General features: G+C 41.6%; 26 non-coding genes across 26 annotated transcripts; all 26 read left to right on the top strand.

The window, feature by feature from the left end:
* The first annotated feature begins 149 nt into the window (after positions 1 to 149).
* Positions 150 to 340, top strand: LOC125784950 (U2 spliceosomal RNA). The gene has a single exon (XR_007427592.1). It is a non-coding gene; the product is annotated as a U2 spliceosomal RNA (small nuclear RNA).
* Positions 341 to 874: 534 nt separating this feature from the next.
* Positions 875 to 991, top strand: LOC125785152 (U5 spliceosomal RNA). Its single transcript, XR_007427781.1, has one exon. It is a non-coding gene; the product is annotated as a U5 spliceosomal RNA (small nuclear RNA).
* A 221-nt stretch (positions 992 to 1212) lies between these two features.
* On the top strand, positions 1213 to 1403 carry LOC125784951 (U2 spliceosomal RNA). The gene has a single exon (XR_007427593.1). It is a non-coding gene; the product is annotated as a U2 spliceosomal RNA (small nuclear RNA).
* A 534-nt stretch (positions 1404 to 1937) lies between these two features.
* Positions 1938 to 2054, top strand: LOC125785153 (U5 spliceosomal RNA). Its single transcript, XR_007427782.1, has one exon. It is a non-coding gene; the product is annotated as a U5 spliceosomal RNA (small nuclear RNA).
* Positions 2055 to 2275: 221 nt separating this feature from the next.
* On the top strand, positions 2276 to 2466 carry LOC125784952 (U2 spliceosomal RNA). Its single transcript, XR_007427594.1, has one exon. It is a non-coding gene; the product is annotated as a U2 spliceosomal RNA (small nuclear RNA).
* Positions 2467 to 3000: 534 nt separating this feature from the next.
* On the top strand, positions 3001 to 3117 carry LOC125785154 (U5 spliceosomal RNA). Its single transcript, XR_007427783.1, has one exon. It is a non-coding gene; the product is annotated as a U5 spliceosomal RNA (small nuclear RNA).
* Positions 3118 to 3338: 221 nt separating this feature from the next.
* LOC125784953 (U2 spliceosomal RNA) lies at positions 3339 to 3529 on the top strand. Its single transcript, XR_007427595.1, has one exon. It is a non-coding gene; the product is annotated as a U2 spliceosomal RNA (small nuclear RNA).
* Positions 3530 to 4063: 534 nt separating this feature from the next.
* LOC125785156 (U5 spliceosomal RNA) lies at positions 4064 to 4180 on the top strand. The gene has a single exon (XR_007427785.1). It is a non-coding gene; the product is annotated as a U5 spliceosomal RNA (small nuclear RNA).
* A 221-nt stretch (positions 4181 to 4401) lies between these two features.
* LOC125784954 (U2 spliceosomal RNA) lies at positions 4402 to 4592 on the top strand. Its single transcript, XR_007427596.1, has one exon. It is a non-coding gene; the product is annotated as a U2 spliceosomal RNA (small nuclear RNA).
* A 539-nt stretch (positions 4593 to 5131) lies between these two features.
* LOC125785157 (U5 spliceosomal RNA) lies at positions 5132 to 5248 on the top strand. The gene has a single exon (XR_007427786.1). It is a non-coding gene; the product is annotated as a U5 spliceosomal RNA (small nuclear RNA).
* A 251-nt stretch (positions 5249 to 5499) lies between these two features.
* On the top strand, positions 5500 to 5690 carry LOC125784955 (U2 spliceosomal RNA). Its single transcript, XR_007427597.1, has one exon. It is a non-coding gene; the product is annotated as a U2 spliceosomal RNA (small nuclear RNA).
* A 539-nt stretch (positions 5691 to 6229) lies between these two features.
* LOC125785158 (U5 spliceosomal RNA) lies at positions 6230 to 6346 on the top strand. The gene has a single exon (XR_007427787.1). It is a non-coding gene; the product is annotated as a U5 spliceosomal RNA (small nuclear RNA).
* A 247-nt stretch (positions 6347 to 6593) lies between these two features.
* On the top strand, positions 6594 to 6784 carry LOC125784957 (U2 spliceosomal RNA). Its single transcript, XR_007427599.1, has one exon. It is a non-coding gene; the product is annotated as a U2 spliceosomal RNA (small nuclear RNA).
* A 539-nt stretch (positions 6785 to 7323) lies between these two features.
* On the top strand, positions 7324 to 7440 carry LOC125785159 (U5 spliceosomal RNA). Its single transcript, XR_007427788.1, has one exon. It is a non-coding gene; the product is annotated as a U5 spliceosomal RNA (small nuclear RNA).
* A 251-nt stretch (positions 7441 to 7691) lies between these two features.
* Positions 7692 to 7882, top strand: LOC125784958 (U2 spliceosomal RNA). Its single transcript, XR_007427600.1, has one exon. It is a non-coding gene; the product is annotated as a U2 spliceosomal RNA (small nuclear RNA).
* A 538-nt stretch (positions 7883 to 8420) lies between these two features.
* LOC125785160 (U5 spliceosomal RNA) lies at positions 8421 to 8537 on the top strand. Its single transcript, XR_007427789.1, has one exon. It is a non-coding gene; the product is annotated as a U5 spliceosomal RNA (small nuclear RNA).
* A 255-nt stretch (positions 8538 to 8792) lies between these two features.
* LOC125784959 (U2 spliceosomal RNA) lies at positions 8793 to 8983 on the top strand. The gene has a single exon (XR_007427601.1). It is a non-coding gene; the product is annotated as a U2 spliceosomal RNA (small nuclear RNA).
* A 539-nt stretch (positions 8984 to 9522) lies between these two features.
* LOC125785163 (U5 spliceosomal RNA) lies at positions 9523 to 9639 on the top strand. Its single transcript, XR_007427791.1, has one exon. It is a non-coding gene; the product is annotated as a U5 spliceosomal RNA (small nuclear RNA).
* Positions 9640 to 9882: 243 nt separating this feature from the next.
* LOC125784960 (U2 spliceosomal RNA) lies at positions 9883 to 10073 on the top strand. Its single transcript, XR_007427602.1, has one exon. It is a non-coding gene; the product is annotated as a U2 spliceosomal RNA (small nuclear RNA).
* Positions 10074 to 10612: 539 nt separating this feature from the next.
* On the top strand, positions 10613 to 10729 carry LOC125785164 (U5 spliceosomal RNA). Its single transcript, XR_007427792.1, has one exon. It is a non-coding gene; the product is annotated as a U5 spliceosomal RNA (small nuclear RNA).
* A 243-nt stretch (positions 10730 to 10972) lies between these two features.
* LOC125784961 (U2 spliceosomal RNA) lies at positions 10973 to 11163 on the top strand. Its single transcript, XR_007427603.1, has one exon. It is a non-coding gene; the product is annotated as a U2 spliceosomal RNA (small nuclear RNA).
* Positions 11164 to 11702: 539 nt separating this feature from the next.
* Positions 11703 to 11819, top strand: LOC125785165 (U5 spliceosomal RNA). The gene has a single exon (XR_007427793.1). It is a non-coding gene; the product is annotated as a U5 spliceosomal RNA (small nuclear RNA).
* Positions 11820 to 12070: 251 nt separating this feature from the next.
* On the top strand, positions 12071 to 12261 carry LOC125784963 (U2 spliceosomal RNA). The gene has a single exon (XR_007427604.1). It is a non-coding gene; the product is annotated as a U2 spliceosomal RNA (small nuclear RNA).
* A 539-nt stretch (positions 12262 to 12800) lies between these two features.
* Positions 12801 to 12917, top strand: LOC125785166 (U5 spliceosomal RNA). The gene has a single exon (XR_007427794.1). It is a non-coding gene; the product is annotated as a U5 spliceosomal RNA (small nuclear RNA).
* Positions 12918 to 13168: 251 nt separating this feature from the next.
* On the top strand, positions 13169 to 13359 carry LOC125784964 (U2 spliceosomal RNA). The gene has a single exon (XR_007427605.1). It is a non-coding gene; the product is annotated as a U2 spliceosomal RNA (small nuclear RNA).
* Positions 13360 to 13898: 539 nt separating this feature from the next.
* LOC125785167 (U5 spliceosomal RNA) lies at positions 13899 to 14015 on the top strand. The gene has a single exon (XR_007427795.1). It is a non-coding gene; the product is annotated as a U5 spliceosomal RNA (small nuclear RNA).
* Positions 14016 to 14223: the final 208 nt, after the last annotated feature.

The raw sequence follows: 14223 nt of genomic DNA on the forward strand, positions 1-14223 counted from the left end.
AGAAAGAAAAGGAAAGGAAAAAGTCAAACCTCTTTGAACAACGGCTAGAGTAGGGAGGCATTAATTGGCTGAGAAATCTGCTGGCTTCGCCGCTTAGTAGCTACATAGTAAAAAGAAGGGCCCCGCAACCAGGTGGCGATATTCGGGTTATCGCTTCTCGGCCTTTTGGCTAAGATCAAGTGTAGTATCTGTTCTTATCAGTTTAATATCTGATACGCCCTCTATATGAGGGCTACATATTAAATGGATTTTTAGAACAGGGAGCCAGAACAGGAGCTTGCTCCTTCTGCTCCACGCATCGACCTGGTATTGCAGTACCTCCAGGAGCGGTGCACCTTCCTTACAGCGGTGCAAAGAAAGAAGAAACGACTGGGTCGTTGGCTGAGTACTTGAAGAGTGCTTGATTTTTTGTGGGGGAGGGGTCGGTTCTTGTGATTTGTCTTGTGTTTTTTGAAGTGAATGAATGCATGTTTGTGTTGTTGTTCTTGTTCTGTTTATTTATTTATTTATTTATTTATTTAATGACGTTGTTTCCGGCAGGGGGGAGGGTCTTTTTCGAGCGCGTTCCGTTTTCCCTCCGTTTTTGTTCTTTTTTTTTTTTTTTTTTTTTTTTTTTACATTTTTTCTTATTTTGTTATATGTGATATGTCGTTTAGCTGGTCTCTTTGTGTTCTTTTGTGTCCCTTTGTGCTCTTTAGGCAACCGAGACTGTACCCGCCCAGGCGTGACATCATCAGGAATCGGGCGCGTTAACTGGAGGAAAAGACAGAAAAGTCGACGGTTGCCTTCCCTCTCGAGCTTCCTTCGCTCCCTGCCTTCCTCCAGCTGTCTCGGCCCTTTTTGGACCTCGGAGGGCTCTGCGGAGTTACGGGTATAGCTCGGGTTTCTCTTCATTCACGTATAAATCTTTCGCCTTTTACTAAAGATTTCCGTGGAGAGGAACGTTGACGAGTATTGTTTATTTTTTGAAGGCTTTGCTTTTAGCAAAGCTGCATATTTTGGTCAATAAAAGAAATCAAATAAATAAATAAATAAATAAATAAAGAATGAAAGAAAGAAAGAAAGAAAGAAAAGGAAAGGAAAAAGTCAAACCTCTTTGAACAACGGCTAGAGTAGGGAGGCATTAATTGGCTGAGAAATCTGCTGGCTTCGCCGCTTAGTAGCTACATAGTAAAAAGAAGGGCCCCGCAACCAGGTGGCGATATTCGGGTTATCGCTTCTCGGCCTTTTGGCTAAGATCAAGTGTAGTATCTGTTCTTATCAGTTTAATATCTGATACGCCCTCTATATGAGGGCTACATATTAAATGGATTTTTAGAACAGGGAGCCAGAACAGGAGCTTGCTCCTTCTGCTCCACGCATCGACCTGGTATTGCAGTACCTCCAGGAGCGGTGCACCTTCCTTACAGCGGTGCAAAGAAAGAAGAAACGACTGGGTCGTTGGCTGAGTACTTGAAGAGTGCTTGATTTTTTGTGGGGGAGGGGTCGGTTCTTGTGATTTGTCTTGTGTTTTTTGAAGTGAATGAATGCATGTTTGTGTTGTTGTTCTTGTTCTGTTTATTTATTTATTTATTTATTTATTTAATGACGTTGTTTCCGGCAGGGGGGAGGGTCTTTTTCGAGCGCGTTCCGTTTTCCCTCCGTTTTTGTTCTTTTTTTTTTTTTTTTTTTTTTTTTTTACATTTTTTCTTATTTTGTTATATGTGATATGTCGTTTAGCTGGTCTCTTTGTGTTCTTTTGTGTCCCTTTGTGCTCTTTAGGCAACCGAGACTGTACCCGCCCAGGCGTGACATCATCAGGAATCGGGCGCGTTAACTGGAGGAAAAGACAGAAAAGTCGACGGTTGCCTTCCCTCTCGAGCTTCCTTCGCTCCCTGCCTTCCTCCAGCTGTCTCGGCCCTTTTTGGACCTCGGAGGGCTCTGCGGAGTTACGGGTATAGCTCGGGTTTCTCTTCATTCACGTATAAATCTTTCGCCTTTTACTAAAGATTTCCGTGGAGAGGAACGTTGACGAGTATTGTTTATTTTTTGAAGGCTTTGCTTTTAGCAAAGCTGCATATTTTGGTCAATAAAAGAAATCAAATAAATAAATAAATAAATAAATAAAGAATGAAAGAAAGAAAGAAAGAAAGAAAAGGAAAGGAAAAAGTCAAACCTCTTTGAACAACGGCTAGAGTAGGGAGGCATTAATTGGCTGAGAAATCTGCTGGCTTCGCCGCTTAGTAGCTACATAGTAAAAAGAAGGGCCCCGCAACCAGGTGGCGATATTCGGGTTATCGCTTCTCGGCCTTTTGGCTAAGATCAAGTGTAGTATCTGTTCTTATCAGTTTAATATCTGATACGCCCTCTATATGAGGGCTACATATTAAATGGATTTTTAGAACAGGGAGCCAGAACAGGAGCTTGCTCCTTCTGCTCCACGCATCGACCTGGTATTGCAGTACCTCCAGGAGCGGTGCACCTTCCTTACAGCGGTGCAAAGAAAGAAGAAACGACTGGGTCGTTGGCTGAGTACTTGAAGAGTGCTTGATTTTTTGTGGGGGAGGGGTCGGTTCTTGTGATTTGTCTTGTGTTTTTTGAAGTGAATGAATGCATGTTTGTGTTGTTGTTCTTGTTCTGTTTATTTATTTATTTATTTATTTATTTAATGACGTTGTTTCCGGCAGGGGGGAGGGTCTTTTTCGAGCGCGTTCCGTTTTCCCTCCGTTTTTGTTCTTTTTTTTTTTTTTTTTTTTTTTTTTTACATTTTTTCTTATTTTGTTATATGTGATATGTCGTTTAGCTGGTCTCTTTGTGTTCTTTTGTGTCCCTTTGTGCTCTTTAGGCAACCGAGACTGTACCCGCCCAGGCGTGACATCATCAGGAATCGGGCGCGTTAACTGGAGGAAAAGACAGAAAAGTCGACGGTTGCCTTCCCTCTCGAGCTTCCTTCGCTCCCTGCCTTCCTCCAGCTGTCTCGGCCCTTTTTGGACCTCGGAGGGCTCTGCGGAGTTACGGGTATAGCTCGGGTTTCTCTTCATTCACGTATAAATCTTTCGCCTTTTACTAAAGATTTCCGTGGAGAGGAACGTTGACGAGTATTGTTTATTTTTTGAAGGCTTTGCTTTTAGCAAAGCTGCATATTTTGGTCAATAAAAGAAATCAAATAAATAAATAAATAAATAAATAAAGAATGAAAGAAAGAAAGAAAGAAAGAAAAGGAAAGGAAAAAGTCAAACCTCTTTGAACAACGGCTAGAGTAGGGAGGCATTAATTGGCTGAGAAATCTGCTGGCTTCGCCGCTTAGTAGCTACATAGTAAAAAGAAGGGCCCCGCAACCAGGTGGCGATATTCGGGTTATCGCTTCTCGGCCTTTTGGCTAAGATCAAGTGTAGTATCTGTTCTTATCAGTTTAATATCTGATACGCCCTCTATATGAGGGCTACATATTAAATGGATTTTTAGAACAGGGAGCCAGAACAGGAGCTTGCTCCTTCTGCTCCACGCATCGACCTGGTATTGCAGTACCTCCAGGAGCGGTGCACCTTCCTTACAGCGGTGCAAAGAAAGAAGAAACGACTGGGTCGTTGGCTGAGTACTTGAAGAGTGCTTGATTTTTTGTGGGGGAGGGGTCGGTTCTTGTGATTTGTCTTGTGTTTTTTGAAGTGAATGAATGCATGTTTGTGTTGTTGTTCTTGTTCTGTTTATTTATTTATTTATTTATTTATTTAATGACGTTGTTTCCGGCAGGGGGGAGGGTCTTTTTCGAGCGCGTTCCGTTTTCCCTCCGTTTTTGTTCTTTTTTTTTTTTTTTTTTTTTTTTTTTACATTTTTTCTTATTTTGTTATATGTGATATGTCGTTTAGCTGGTCTCTTTGTGTTCTTTTGTGTCCCTTTGTGCTCTTTAGGCAACCGAGACTGTACCCGCCCAGGCGTGACATCATCAGGAATCGGGCGCGTTAACTGGAGGAAAAGACAGAAAAGTCGACGGTTGCCTTCCCTCTCGAGCTTCCTTCGCTCCCTGCCTTCCTCCAGCTGTCTCGGCCCTTTTTGGACCTCGGAGGGCTCTGCGGAGTTACGGGTATAGCTCGGGTTTCTCTTCATTCACGTATAAATCTTTCGCCTTTTACTAAAGATTTCCGTGGAGAGGAACGTTGACGAGTATTGTTTATTTTTTGAAGGCTTTGCTTTTAGCAAAGCTGCATATTTTGGTCAATAAAAGAAATCAAATAAATAAATAAATAAATAAATAAAGAATGAAAGAAAGAAAGAAAGAAAGAAAAGGAAAGGAAAAAGTCAAACCTCTTTGAACAACGGCTAGAGTAGGGAGGCATTAATTGGCTGAGAAATCTGCTGGCTTCGCCGCTTAGTAGCTACATAGTAAAAAGAAGGGCCCCGCAACCAGGTGGCGATATTCGGGTTATCGCTTCTCGGCCTTTTGGCTAAGATCAAGTGTAGTATCTGTTCTTATCAGTTTAATATCTGATACGCCCTCTATATGAGGGCTACATATTAAATGGATTTTTAGAACAGGGAGCCAGAACAGGAGCTTGCTCCTTCTGCTCCACGCATCGACCTGGTATTGCAGTACCTCCAGGAGCGGTGCACCTTCCTTACAGCGGTGCAAAGAAAGAAGAAACGACTGGGTCGTTGGCTGAGTACTTGAAAAGTGCTTGACTTTTTGTGGGGGAGGGGTCGGTTCTTGTGATTTGTCTTGTGTTTTTTGAAGTGAATGAATGCATGTTTGTGTTGTTGTTCTTGTTCTGTTTATTTATTTATTTATTTATTTATTTAATGACGTTGTTTCCGGCAGGGGGGAGGGTCTTTTTCGAGCGCGTTCCGTTTTCCCTCCGTTTTTGTTCTTTTTTTTTTTTTTTTTTTTTTTTTTTTTTACATTTTTTTTCTTATTTTGTTATATGTGATATGTCGTTTAGCTGGTCTCTTTGTGTTCTTTTGTGTCCCTTTGTGCTCTTTAGGCAACCGAGGCTGTACCCGCCCAGGCGTGACATCATCAGGAATCGGGCGCGTTAACTGGAGGAAAAGACAGAAAAGTCGACGGTTGCCTTCCCTCTCGAGCTTCCTTCGCTCCCTGCCTTCCTCCAGCTGTCTCGGCCCTTTTTGGACCTCGGAGGGCTCTGCGGAGTTACGGGTATAGCTCGGGTTTCTCTTCATTCACGTATAAATCTTTCGCCTTTTACTAAAGATTTCCGTGGAGAGGAACGTTGACGAGTATTGTTTATTTTTTGAAGGCTTTGCTTTTAGCAAAGCTGCATATTTTGGTCAATAAAAGAAATCAAATAAATAAATAAATAAATAAATAAATAAATAAATAAAGAATGAAAGAAAGAAAGAAAGAAAGAAAGAAAGAAAAGGAAAGGAAAGGAAAGGAAAAAGTCAAACCTCTTTGAACAACGGCTAGAGTAGGGAGGCATTAATTGGCTGAGAAATCTGCTGGCTTCGCCGCTTAGTAGCTACATAGTAAAAAGAAGGGCCCCGCAACCAGGTGGCGATATTCGGGTTATCGCTTCTCGGCCTTTTGGCTAAGATCAAGTGTAGTATCTGTTCTTATCAGTTTAATATCTGATACGCCCTCTATATGAGGGCTACATATTAAATGGATTTTTAGAACAGGGAGCCAGAACAGGAGCTTGCTCCTTCTGCTCCACGCATCGACCTGGTATTGCAGTACCTCCAGGAGCGGTGCACCTTCCTTACAGCGGTGCAAAGAAAGAAGAAACGACTGGGTCGTTGGCTGAGTACTTGAAAAGTGCTTGACTTTTTGTGGGGGAGGGGTCGGTTCTTGTGATTTGTCTTGTGTTTTTTGAAGTGAATGAATGCATGTTTGTGTTGTTGTTCTTGTTCTGTTTATTTATTTATTTATTTATTTATTTAATGACGTTGTTTCCGGCAGGGGGGAGGGTCTTTTTCGAGCGCGTTCCGTTTTCCCTCCGTTTTTGTTCTTTTTTTTTTTTTTTTTTTTTTTTTTTTTTACATTTTTTTTCTTATTTTGTTATATGTGATATGTCGTTTAGCTGGTCTCTTTGTGTTCTTTTGTGTCCCTTTGTGCTCTTTAGGCAACCGAGGCTGTACCCGCCCAGGCGTGACATCATCAGGAATCGGGCGCGTTAACTGGAGGAAAAGACAGAAAAGTCGACGGTTGCCTTCCCTCTCGAGCTTCCTTCGCTCCCTGCCTTCCTCCAGCTGTCTCGGCCCTTTTTGGACCTCGGAGGGCTCTGCGGAGTTACGGGTATAGCTCGGGTTTCTCTTCATTCACGTATAAATCTTTCGCCTTTTACTAAAGATTTCCGTGGAGAGGAACGTTGACGAGTATTGTTTATTTTTTGAAGGCTTTGCTTTTAGCAAAGCTGCATATTTTGGTCAATAAAAGAAATCAAATAAATAAATAAATAAATAAATAAATAAATAAAGAATGAAAGAAAGAAAGAAAGAAAGAAAGAAAGAAAAGGAAAGGAAAGGAAAGGAAAAAGTCAAACCTCTTTGAACAACGGCTAGAGTAGGGAGGCATTAATTGGCTGAGAAATCTGCTGGCTTCGCCGCTTAGTAGCTACATAGTAAAAAGAAGGGCCCCGCAACCAGGTGGCGATATTCGGGTTATCGCTTCTCGGCCTTTTGGCTAAGATCAAGTGTAGTATCTGTTCTTATCAGTTTAATATCTGATACGCCCTCTATATGAGGGCTACATATTAAATGGATTTTTAGAACAGGGAGCCAGAACAGGAGCTTGCTCCTTCTGCTCCACGCATCGACCTGGTATTGCAGTACCTCCAGGAGCGGTGCACCTTCCTTACAGCGGTGCAAAGAAAGAAGAAACGACTGGGTCGTTGGCTGAGTACTTGAAAAGTGCTTGACTTTTTGTGGGGGAGGGGTCGGTTCTTGTGATTTGTCTTGTGTTTTTTGAAGTGAATGAATGCATGTTTGTGTTGTTGTTCTTGTTCTGTTTATTTATTTATTTATTTATTTATTTAATGACGTTGTTTCCGGCAGGGGGGAGGGTCTTTTTCGAGCGCGTTCCGTTTTCCCTCCGTTTTTGTTCTTTTTTTTTTTTTTTTTTTTTTTTTTTTTTACATTTTTTTTCTTATTTTGTTATATGTGATATGTCGTTTAGCTGGTCTCTTTGTGTTCTTTTGTGTCCCTTTGTGCTCTTTAGGCAACCGAGGCTGTACCCGCCCAGGCGTGACATCATCAGGAATCGGGCGCGTTAACTGGAGGAAAAGACAGAAAAGTCGACGGTTGCCTTCCCTCTCGAGCTTCCTTCGCTCCCTGCCTTCCTCCAGCTGTCTCGGCCCTTTTTGGACCTCGGAGGGCTCTGCGGAGTTACGGGTATAGCTCGGGTTTCTCTTCATTCACGTATAAATCTTTCGCCTTTTACTAAAGATTTCCGTGGAGAGGAACGTTGACGAGTATTGTTTATTTTTTGAAGGCTTTGCTTTTAGCAAAGCTGCATATTTTGGTCAATAAAAGAAATCAAATAAATAAATAAATAAATAAATAAATAAATAAATAAAGAATGAAAGAAAGAAAGAAAGAAAGAAAGAAAGAAAAGGAAAGGAAAGGAAAGGAAAAAGTCAAACCTCTTTGAACAACGGCTAGAGTAGGGAGGCATTAATTGGCTGAGAAATCTGCTGGCTTCGCCGCTTAGTAGCTACATAGTAAAAAGAAGGGCCCCGCAACCAGGTGGCGATATTCGGGTTATCGCTTCTCGGCCTTTTGGCTAAGATCAAGTGTAGTATCTGTTCTTATCAGTTTAATATCTGATACGCCCTCTATATGAGGGCTACATATTAAATGGATTTTTAGAACAGGGAGCCAGAACAGGAGCTTGCTCCTTCTGCTCCACGCATCGACCTGGTATTGCAGTACCTCCAGGAGCGGTGCACCTTCCTTACAGCGGTGCAAAGAAAGAAGAAACGACTGGGTCGTTGGCTGAGTACTTGAAAAGTGCTTGACTTTTTGTGGGGGAGGGGTCGGTTCTTGTGATTTGTCTTGTGTTTTTTGAAGTGAATGAATGCATGTTTGTGTTGTTGTTCTTGTTCTGTTTATTTATTTATTTATTTATTTATTTAATGACGTTGTTTCCGGCAGGGGGGAGGGTCTTTTTCGAGCGCGTTCCGTTTTCCCTCCGTTTTTGTTCTTTTTTTTTTTTTTTTTTTTTTTTTTTTTACATTTTTTTTCTTATTTTGTTATATGTGATATGTCGTTTAGCTGGTCTCTTTGTGTTCTTTTGTGTCCCTTTGTGCTCTTTAGGCAACCGAGGCTGTACCCGCCCAGGCGTGACATCATCAGGAATCGGGCGCGTTAACTGGAGGAAAAGACAGAAAAGTCGACGGTTGCCTTCCCTCTCGAGCTTCCTTCGCTCCCTGCCTTCCTCCAGCTGTCTCGGCCCTTTTTGGACCTCGGAGGGCTCTGCGGAGTTACGGGTATAGCTCGGGTTTCTCTTCATTCACGTATAAATCTTTCGCCTTTTACTAAAGATTTCCGTGGAGAGGAACGTTGACGAGTATTGTTTATTTTTTGAAGGCTTTGCTTTTAGCAAAGCTGCATATTTTGGTCAATAAAAGAAATCAAATAAATAAATAAATAAATAAATAAATAAATAAATAAAGAATGAAAGAAAGAAAGAAAGAAAGAAAGAAAGAAAGAAAAGGAAAGGAAAGGAAAGGAAAAAGTCAAACCTCTTTGAACAACGGCTAGAGTAGGGAGGCATTAATTGGCTGAGAAATCTGCTGGCTTCGCCGCTTAGTAGCTACATAGTAAAAAGAAGGGCCCCGCAACCAGGTGGCGATATTCGGGTTATCGCTTCTCGGCCTTTTGGCTAAGATCAAGTGTAGTATCTGTTCTTATCAGTTTAATATCTGATACGCCCTCTATATGAGGGCTACATATTAAATGGATTTTTAGAACAGGGAGCCAGAACAGGAGCTTGCTCCTTCTGCTCCACGCATCGACCTGGTATTGCAGTACCTCCAGGAGCGGTGCACCTTCCTTACAGCGGTGCAAAGAAAGAAGAAACGACTGGGTCGTTGGCTGAGTACTTGAAAAGTGCTTGACTTTTTGTGGGGGAGGGGTCGGTTCTTGTGATTTGTCTTGTGTTTTTTGAAGTGAATGAATGCATGTTTGTGTTGTTGTTCTTGTTCTGTTTATTTATTTATTTATTTATTTATTTAATGACGTTGTTTCCGGCAGGGGGGAGGGTCTTTTTCGAGCGCGTTCCGTTTTCCCTCCGTTTTTGTTCTTTTTTTTTTTTTTTTTTTTTTTTTTTTTTACATTTTTTTTCTTATTTTGTTATATGTGATATGTCGTTTAGCTGGTCTCTTTGTGTTCTTTTGTGTCCCTTTGTGCTCTTTAGGCAACCGAGGCTGTACCCGCCCAGGCGTGACATCATCAGGAATCGGGCGCGTTAACTGGAGGAAAAGACAGAAAAGTCGACGGTTGCCTTCCCTCTCGAGCTTCCTTCGCTCCCTGCCTTCCTCCAGCTGTCTCGGCCCTTTTTGGACCTCGGAGGGCTCTGCGGAGTTACGGGTATAGCTCGGGTTTCTCTTCATTCACGTATAAATCTTTCGCCTTTTACTAAAGATTTCCGTGGAGAGGAACGTTGACGAGTATTGTTTATTTTTTGAAGGCTTTGCTTTTAGCAAAGCTGCATATTTTGGTCAATAAAAGAAATCAAATAAATAAATAAATAAATAAATAAATAAATAAATAAAGAATGAAAGAAAGAAAGAAAGAAAGAAAAGGAAAGGAAAGGAAAGGAAAAAGTCAAACCTCTTTGAACAACGGCTAGAGTAGGGAGGCATTAATTGGCTGAGAAATCTGCTGGCTTCGCCGCTTAGTAGCTACATAGTAAAAAGAAGGGCCCCGCAACCAGGTGGCGATATTCGGGTTATCGCTTCTCGGCCTTTTGGCTAAGATCAAGTGTAGTATCTGTTCTTATCAGTTTAATATCTGATACGCCCTCTATATGAGGGCTACATATTAAATGGATTTTTAGAACAGGGAGCCAGAACAGGAGCTTGCTCCTTCTGCTCCACGCATCGACCTGGTATTGCAGTACCTCCAGGAGCGGTGCACCTTCCTTACAGCGGTGCAAAGAAAGAAGAAACGACTGGGTCGTTGGCTGAGTACTTGAAAAGTGCTTGACTTTTTGTGGGGGAGGGGTCGGTTCTTGTGATTTGTCTTGTGTTTTTTGAAGTGAATGAATGCATGTTTGTGTTGTTGTTCTTGTTCTGTTTATTTATTTATTTATTTATTTATTTAATGACGTTGTTTCCGGCAGGGGGGAGGGTCTTTTTCGAGCGCGTTCCGTTTTCCCTCCGTTTTTGTTCTTTTTTTTTTTTTTTTTTTTTTTTTTTTTTACATTTTTTTTCTTATTTTGTTATATGTGATATGTCGTTTAGCTGGTCTCTTTGTGTTCTTTTGTGTCCCTTTGTGCTCTTTAGGCAACCGAGGCTGTACCCGCCCAGGCGTGACATCATCAGGAATCGGGCGCGTTAACTGGAGGAAAAGACAGAAAAGTCGACGGTTGCCTTCCCTCTCGAGCTTCCTTCGCTCCCTGCCTTCCTCCAGCTGTCTCGGCCCTTTTTGGACCTCGGAGGGCTCTGCGGAGTTACGGGTATAGCTCGGGTTTCTCTTCATTCACGTATAAATCTTTCGCCTTTTACTAAAGATTTCCGTGGAGAGGAACGTTGACGAGTATTGTTTATTTTTTGAAGGCTTTGCTTTTAGCAAAGCTGCATATTTTGGTCAATAAAAGAAATCAAATAAATAAATAAATAAATAAATAAATAAATAAATAAAGAATGAAAGAAAGAAAGAAAGAAAGAAAAGGAAAGGAAAGGAAAGGAAAAAGTCAAACCTCTTTGAACAACGGCTAGAGTAGGGAGGCATTAATTGGCTGAGAAATCTGCTGGCTTCGCCGCTTAGTAGCTACATAGTAAAAAGAAGGGCCCCGCAACCAGGTGGCGATATTCGGGTTATCGCTTCTCGGCCTTTTGGCTAAGATCAAGTGTAGTATCTGTTCTTATCAGTTTAATATCTGATACGCCCTCTATATGAGGGCTACATATTAAATGGATTTTTAGAACAGGGAGCCAGAACAGGAGCTTGCTCCTTCTGCTCCACGCATCGACCTGGTATTGCAGTACCTCCAGGAGCGGTGCACCTTCCTTACAGCGGTGCAAAGAAAGAAGAAACGACTGGGTCGTTGGCTGAGTACTTGAAAAGTGCTTGACTTTTTGTGGGGGAGGGGTCGGTTCTTGTGATTTGTCTTGTGTTTTTTGAAGTGAATGAATGCATGTTTGTGTTGTTGTTCTTGTTCTGTTTATTTATTTATTTATTTATTTATTTAATGACGTTGTTTCCGGCAGGGGGGAGGGTCTTTTTCGAGCGCGTTCCGTTTTCCCTCCGTTTTTGTTCTTTTTTTTTTTTTTTTTTTTTTTTTTTTTTACATTTTTTTTCTTATTTTGTTATATGTGATATGTCGTTTAGCTGGTCTCTTTGTGTTCTTTTGTGTCCCTTTGTGCTCTTTAGGCAACCGAGGCTGTACCCGCCCAGGCGTGACATCATCAGGAATCGGGCGCGTTAACTGGAGGAAAAGACAGAAAAGTCGACGGTTGCCTTCCCTCTCGAGCTTCCTTCGCTCCCTGCCTTCCTCCAGCTGTCTCGGCCCTTTTTGGACCTCGGAGGGCTCTGCGGAGTTACGGGTATAGCTCGGGTTTCTCTTCATTCACGTATAAATCTTTCGCCTTTTACTAAAGATTTCCGTGGAGAGGAACGTTGACGAGTATTGTTTATTTTTTGAAGGCTTTGCTTTTAGCAAAGCTGCATATTTTGGTCAATAAAAGAAATCAAATAAATAAATAAATAAATAAATAAATAAATAAATAAAGAATGAAAGAAAGAAAGAAAGAAAGAAAGAAAGAAAAGGAAAGGAAAGGAAAGGAAAAAGTCAAACCTCTTTGAACAACGGCTAGAGTAGGGAGGCATTAATTGGCTGAGAAATCTGCTGGCTTCGCCGCTTAGTAGCTACATAGTAAAAAGAAGGGCCCCGCAACCAGGTGGCGATATTCGGGTTATCGCTTCTCGGCCTTTTGGCTAAGATCAAGTGTAGTATCTGTTCTTATCAGTTTAATATCTGATACGCCCTCTATATGAGGGCTACATATTAAATGGATTTTTAGAACAGGGAGCCAGAACAGGAGCTTGCTCCTTCTGCTCCACGCATCGACCTGGTATTGCAGTACCTCCAGGAGCGGTGCACCTTCCTTACAGCGGTGCAAAGAAAGAAGAAACGACTGGGTCGTTGGCTGAGTACTTGAAAAGTGCTTGACTTTTTGTGGGGGAGGGGTCGGTTCTTGTGATTTGTCTTGTGTTTTTTGAAGTGAATGAATGCATGTTTGTGTTGTTGTTCTTGTTCTGTTTATTTATTTATTTATTTATTTATTTAATGACGTTGTTTCCGGCAGGGGGGAGGGTCTTTTTCGAGCGCGTTCCGTTTTCCCTCCGTTTTTGTTCTTTTTTTTTTTTTTTTTTTTTTTTTTTTTTACATTTTTTTTCTTATTTTGTTATATGTGATATGTCGTTTAGCTGGTCTCTTTGTGTTCTTTTGTGTCCCTTTGTGCTCTTTAGGCAACCGAGGCTGTACCCGCCCAGGCGTGACATCATCAGGAATCGGGCGCGTTAACTGGAGGAAAAGACAGAAAAGTCGACGGTTGCCTTCCCTCTCGAGCTTCCTTCGCTCCCTGCCTTCCTCCAGCTGTCTCGGCCCTTTTTGGACCTCGGAGGGCTCTGCGGAGTTACGGGTATAGCTCGGGTTTCTCTTCATTCACGTATAAATCTTTCGCCTTTTACTAAAGATTTCCGTGGAGAGGAACGTTGACGAGTATTGTTTATTTTTTGAAGGCTTTGCTTTTAGCAAAGCTGCATATTTTGGTCAATAAAAGAAATCAAATAAATAAATAAATAAATAAATAAATAAATAAATAAAGAATGAAAGAAAGAAAGAAAGAAAGAAAGAAAGAAAAGGAAAGGAAAGGAAAGGAAAAAGTCAAACCTCTTTGAACAACGGCTAGAGTAGGGAGGCATTAATTGGCTGAGAAATCTGCTGGCTTCGCCGCTTAGTAGCTACATAGTAAAAAGAAGGGCCCCGCAACCAGGTGGCGATATTCGGGTTATCGCTTCTCGGCCTTTTGGCTAAGATCAAGTGTAGTATCTGTTCTTATCAGTTTAATATCTGATACGCCCTCTATATGAGGGCTACATATTAAATGGATTTTTAGAACAGGGAGCCAGAACAGGAGCTTGCTCCTTCTGCTCCACGCATCGACCTGGTATTGCAGTACCTCCAGGAGCGGTGCACCTTCCTTACAGCGGTGCAAAGAAAGAAGAAACGACTGGGTCGTTGGCTGAGTACTTGAAAAGTGCTTGACTTTTTGTGGGGGAGGGGTCGGTTCTTGTGATTTGTCTTGTGTTTTTTGAAGTGAATGAATGCATGTTTGTGTTGTTGTTCTTGTTCTGTTTATTTATTTATTTATTTATTTATTTAATGACGTTGTTTCCGGCAGGGGGGAGGGTCTTTTTCGAGCGCGTTCCGTTTTCCCTCCGTTTTTGTTCTTTTTTTTTTTTTTTTTTTTTTTTTTTTTTACATTTTTTTTCTTATTTTGTTATATGTGATATGTCGTTTAGCTGGTCTCTTTGTGTTCTTTTGTGTCCCTTTGTGCTCTTTAGGCAACCGAGGCTGTACCCGCCCAGGCGTGACATCATCAGGAATCGGGCGCGTTAACTGGAGGAAAAGACAGAAAAGTCGACGGTTGCCTTCCCTCTCGAGCTTCCTTCGCTCCCTGCCTTCCTCCAGCTGTCTCGGCCCTTTTTGGACCTCGGAGGGCTCTGCGGAGTTACGGGTATAGCTCGGGTTTCTCTTCATTCACGTATAAATCTTTCGCCTTTTACTAAAGATTTCCGTGGAGAGGAACGTTGACGAGTATTGTTTATTTTTTGAAGGCTTTGCTTTTAGCAAAGCTGCATATTTTGGTCAATAAAAGAAATCAAATAAATAAATAAATAAATAAATAAATAAATAAATAAAGAATGAAAGAAAGAAAGAAAGAAAGAAAAGGAAAGGAAAGGAAAGGAAAAAGTCAAACCTCTTTGAACAACGGCTAGAGTAGGGAGGCATTAATTGGCTGAGAAATCTGCTGGCTTCGCCGCTTAGTAGCTACATAGTAAAAA

The sequence above is a fragment of the Astyanax mexicanus genome, chromosome 20 (genome assembly GCF_023375975.1).
Source record: "Astyanax mexicanus isolate ESR-SI-001 chromosome 20, AstMex3_surface, whole genome shotgun sequence".
Lineage (NCBI taxonomy): Eukaryota > Metazoa > Chordata > Actinopteri > Characiformes > Acestrorhamphidae > Astyanax > Astyanax mexicanus.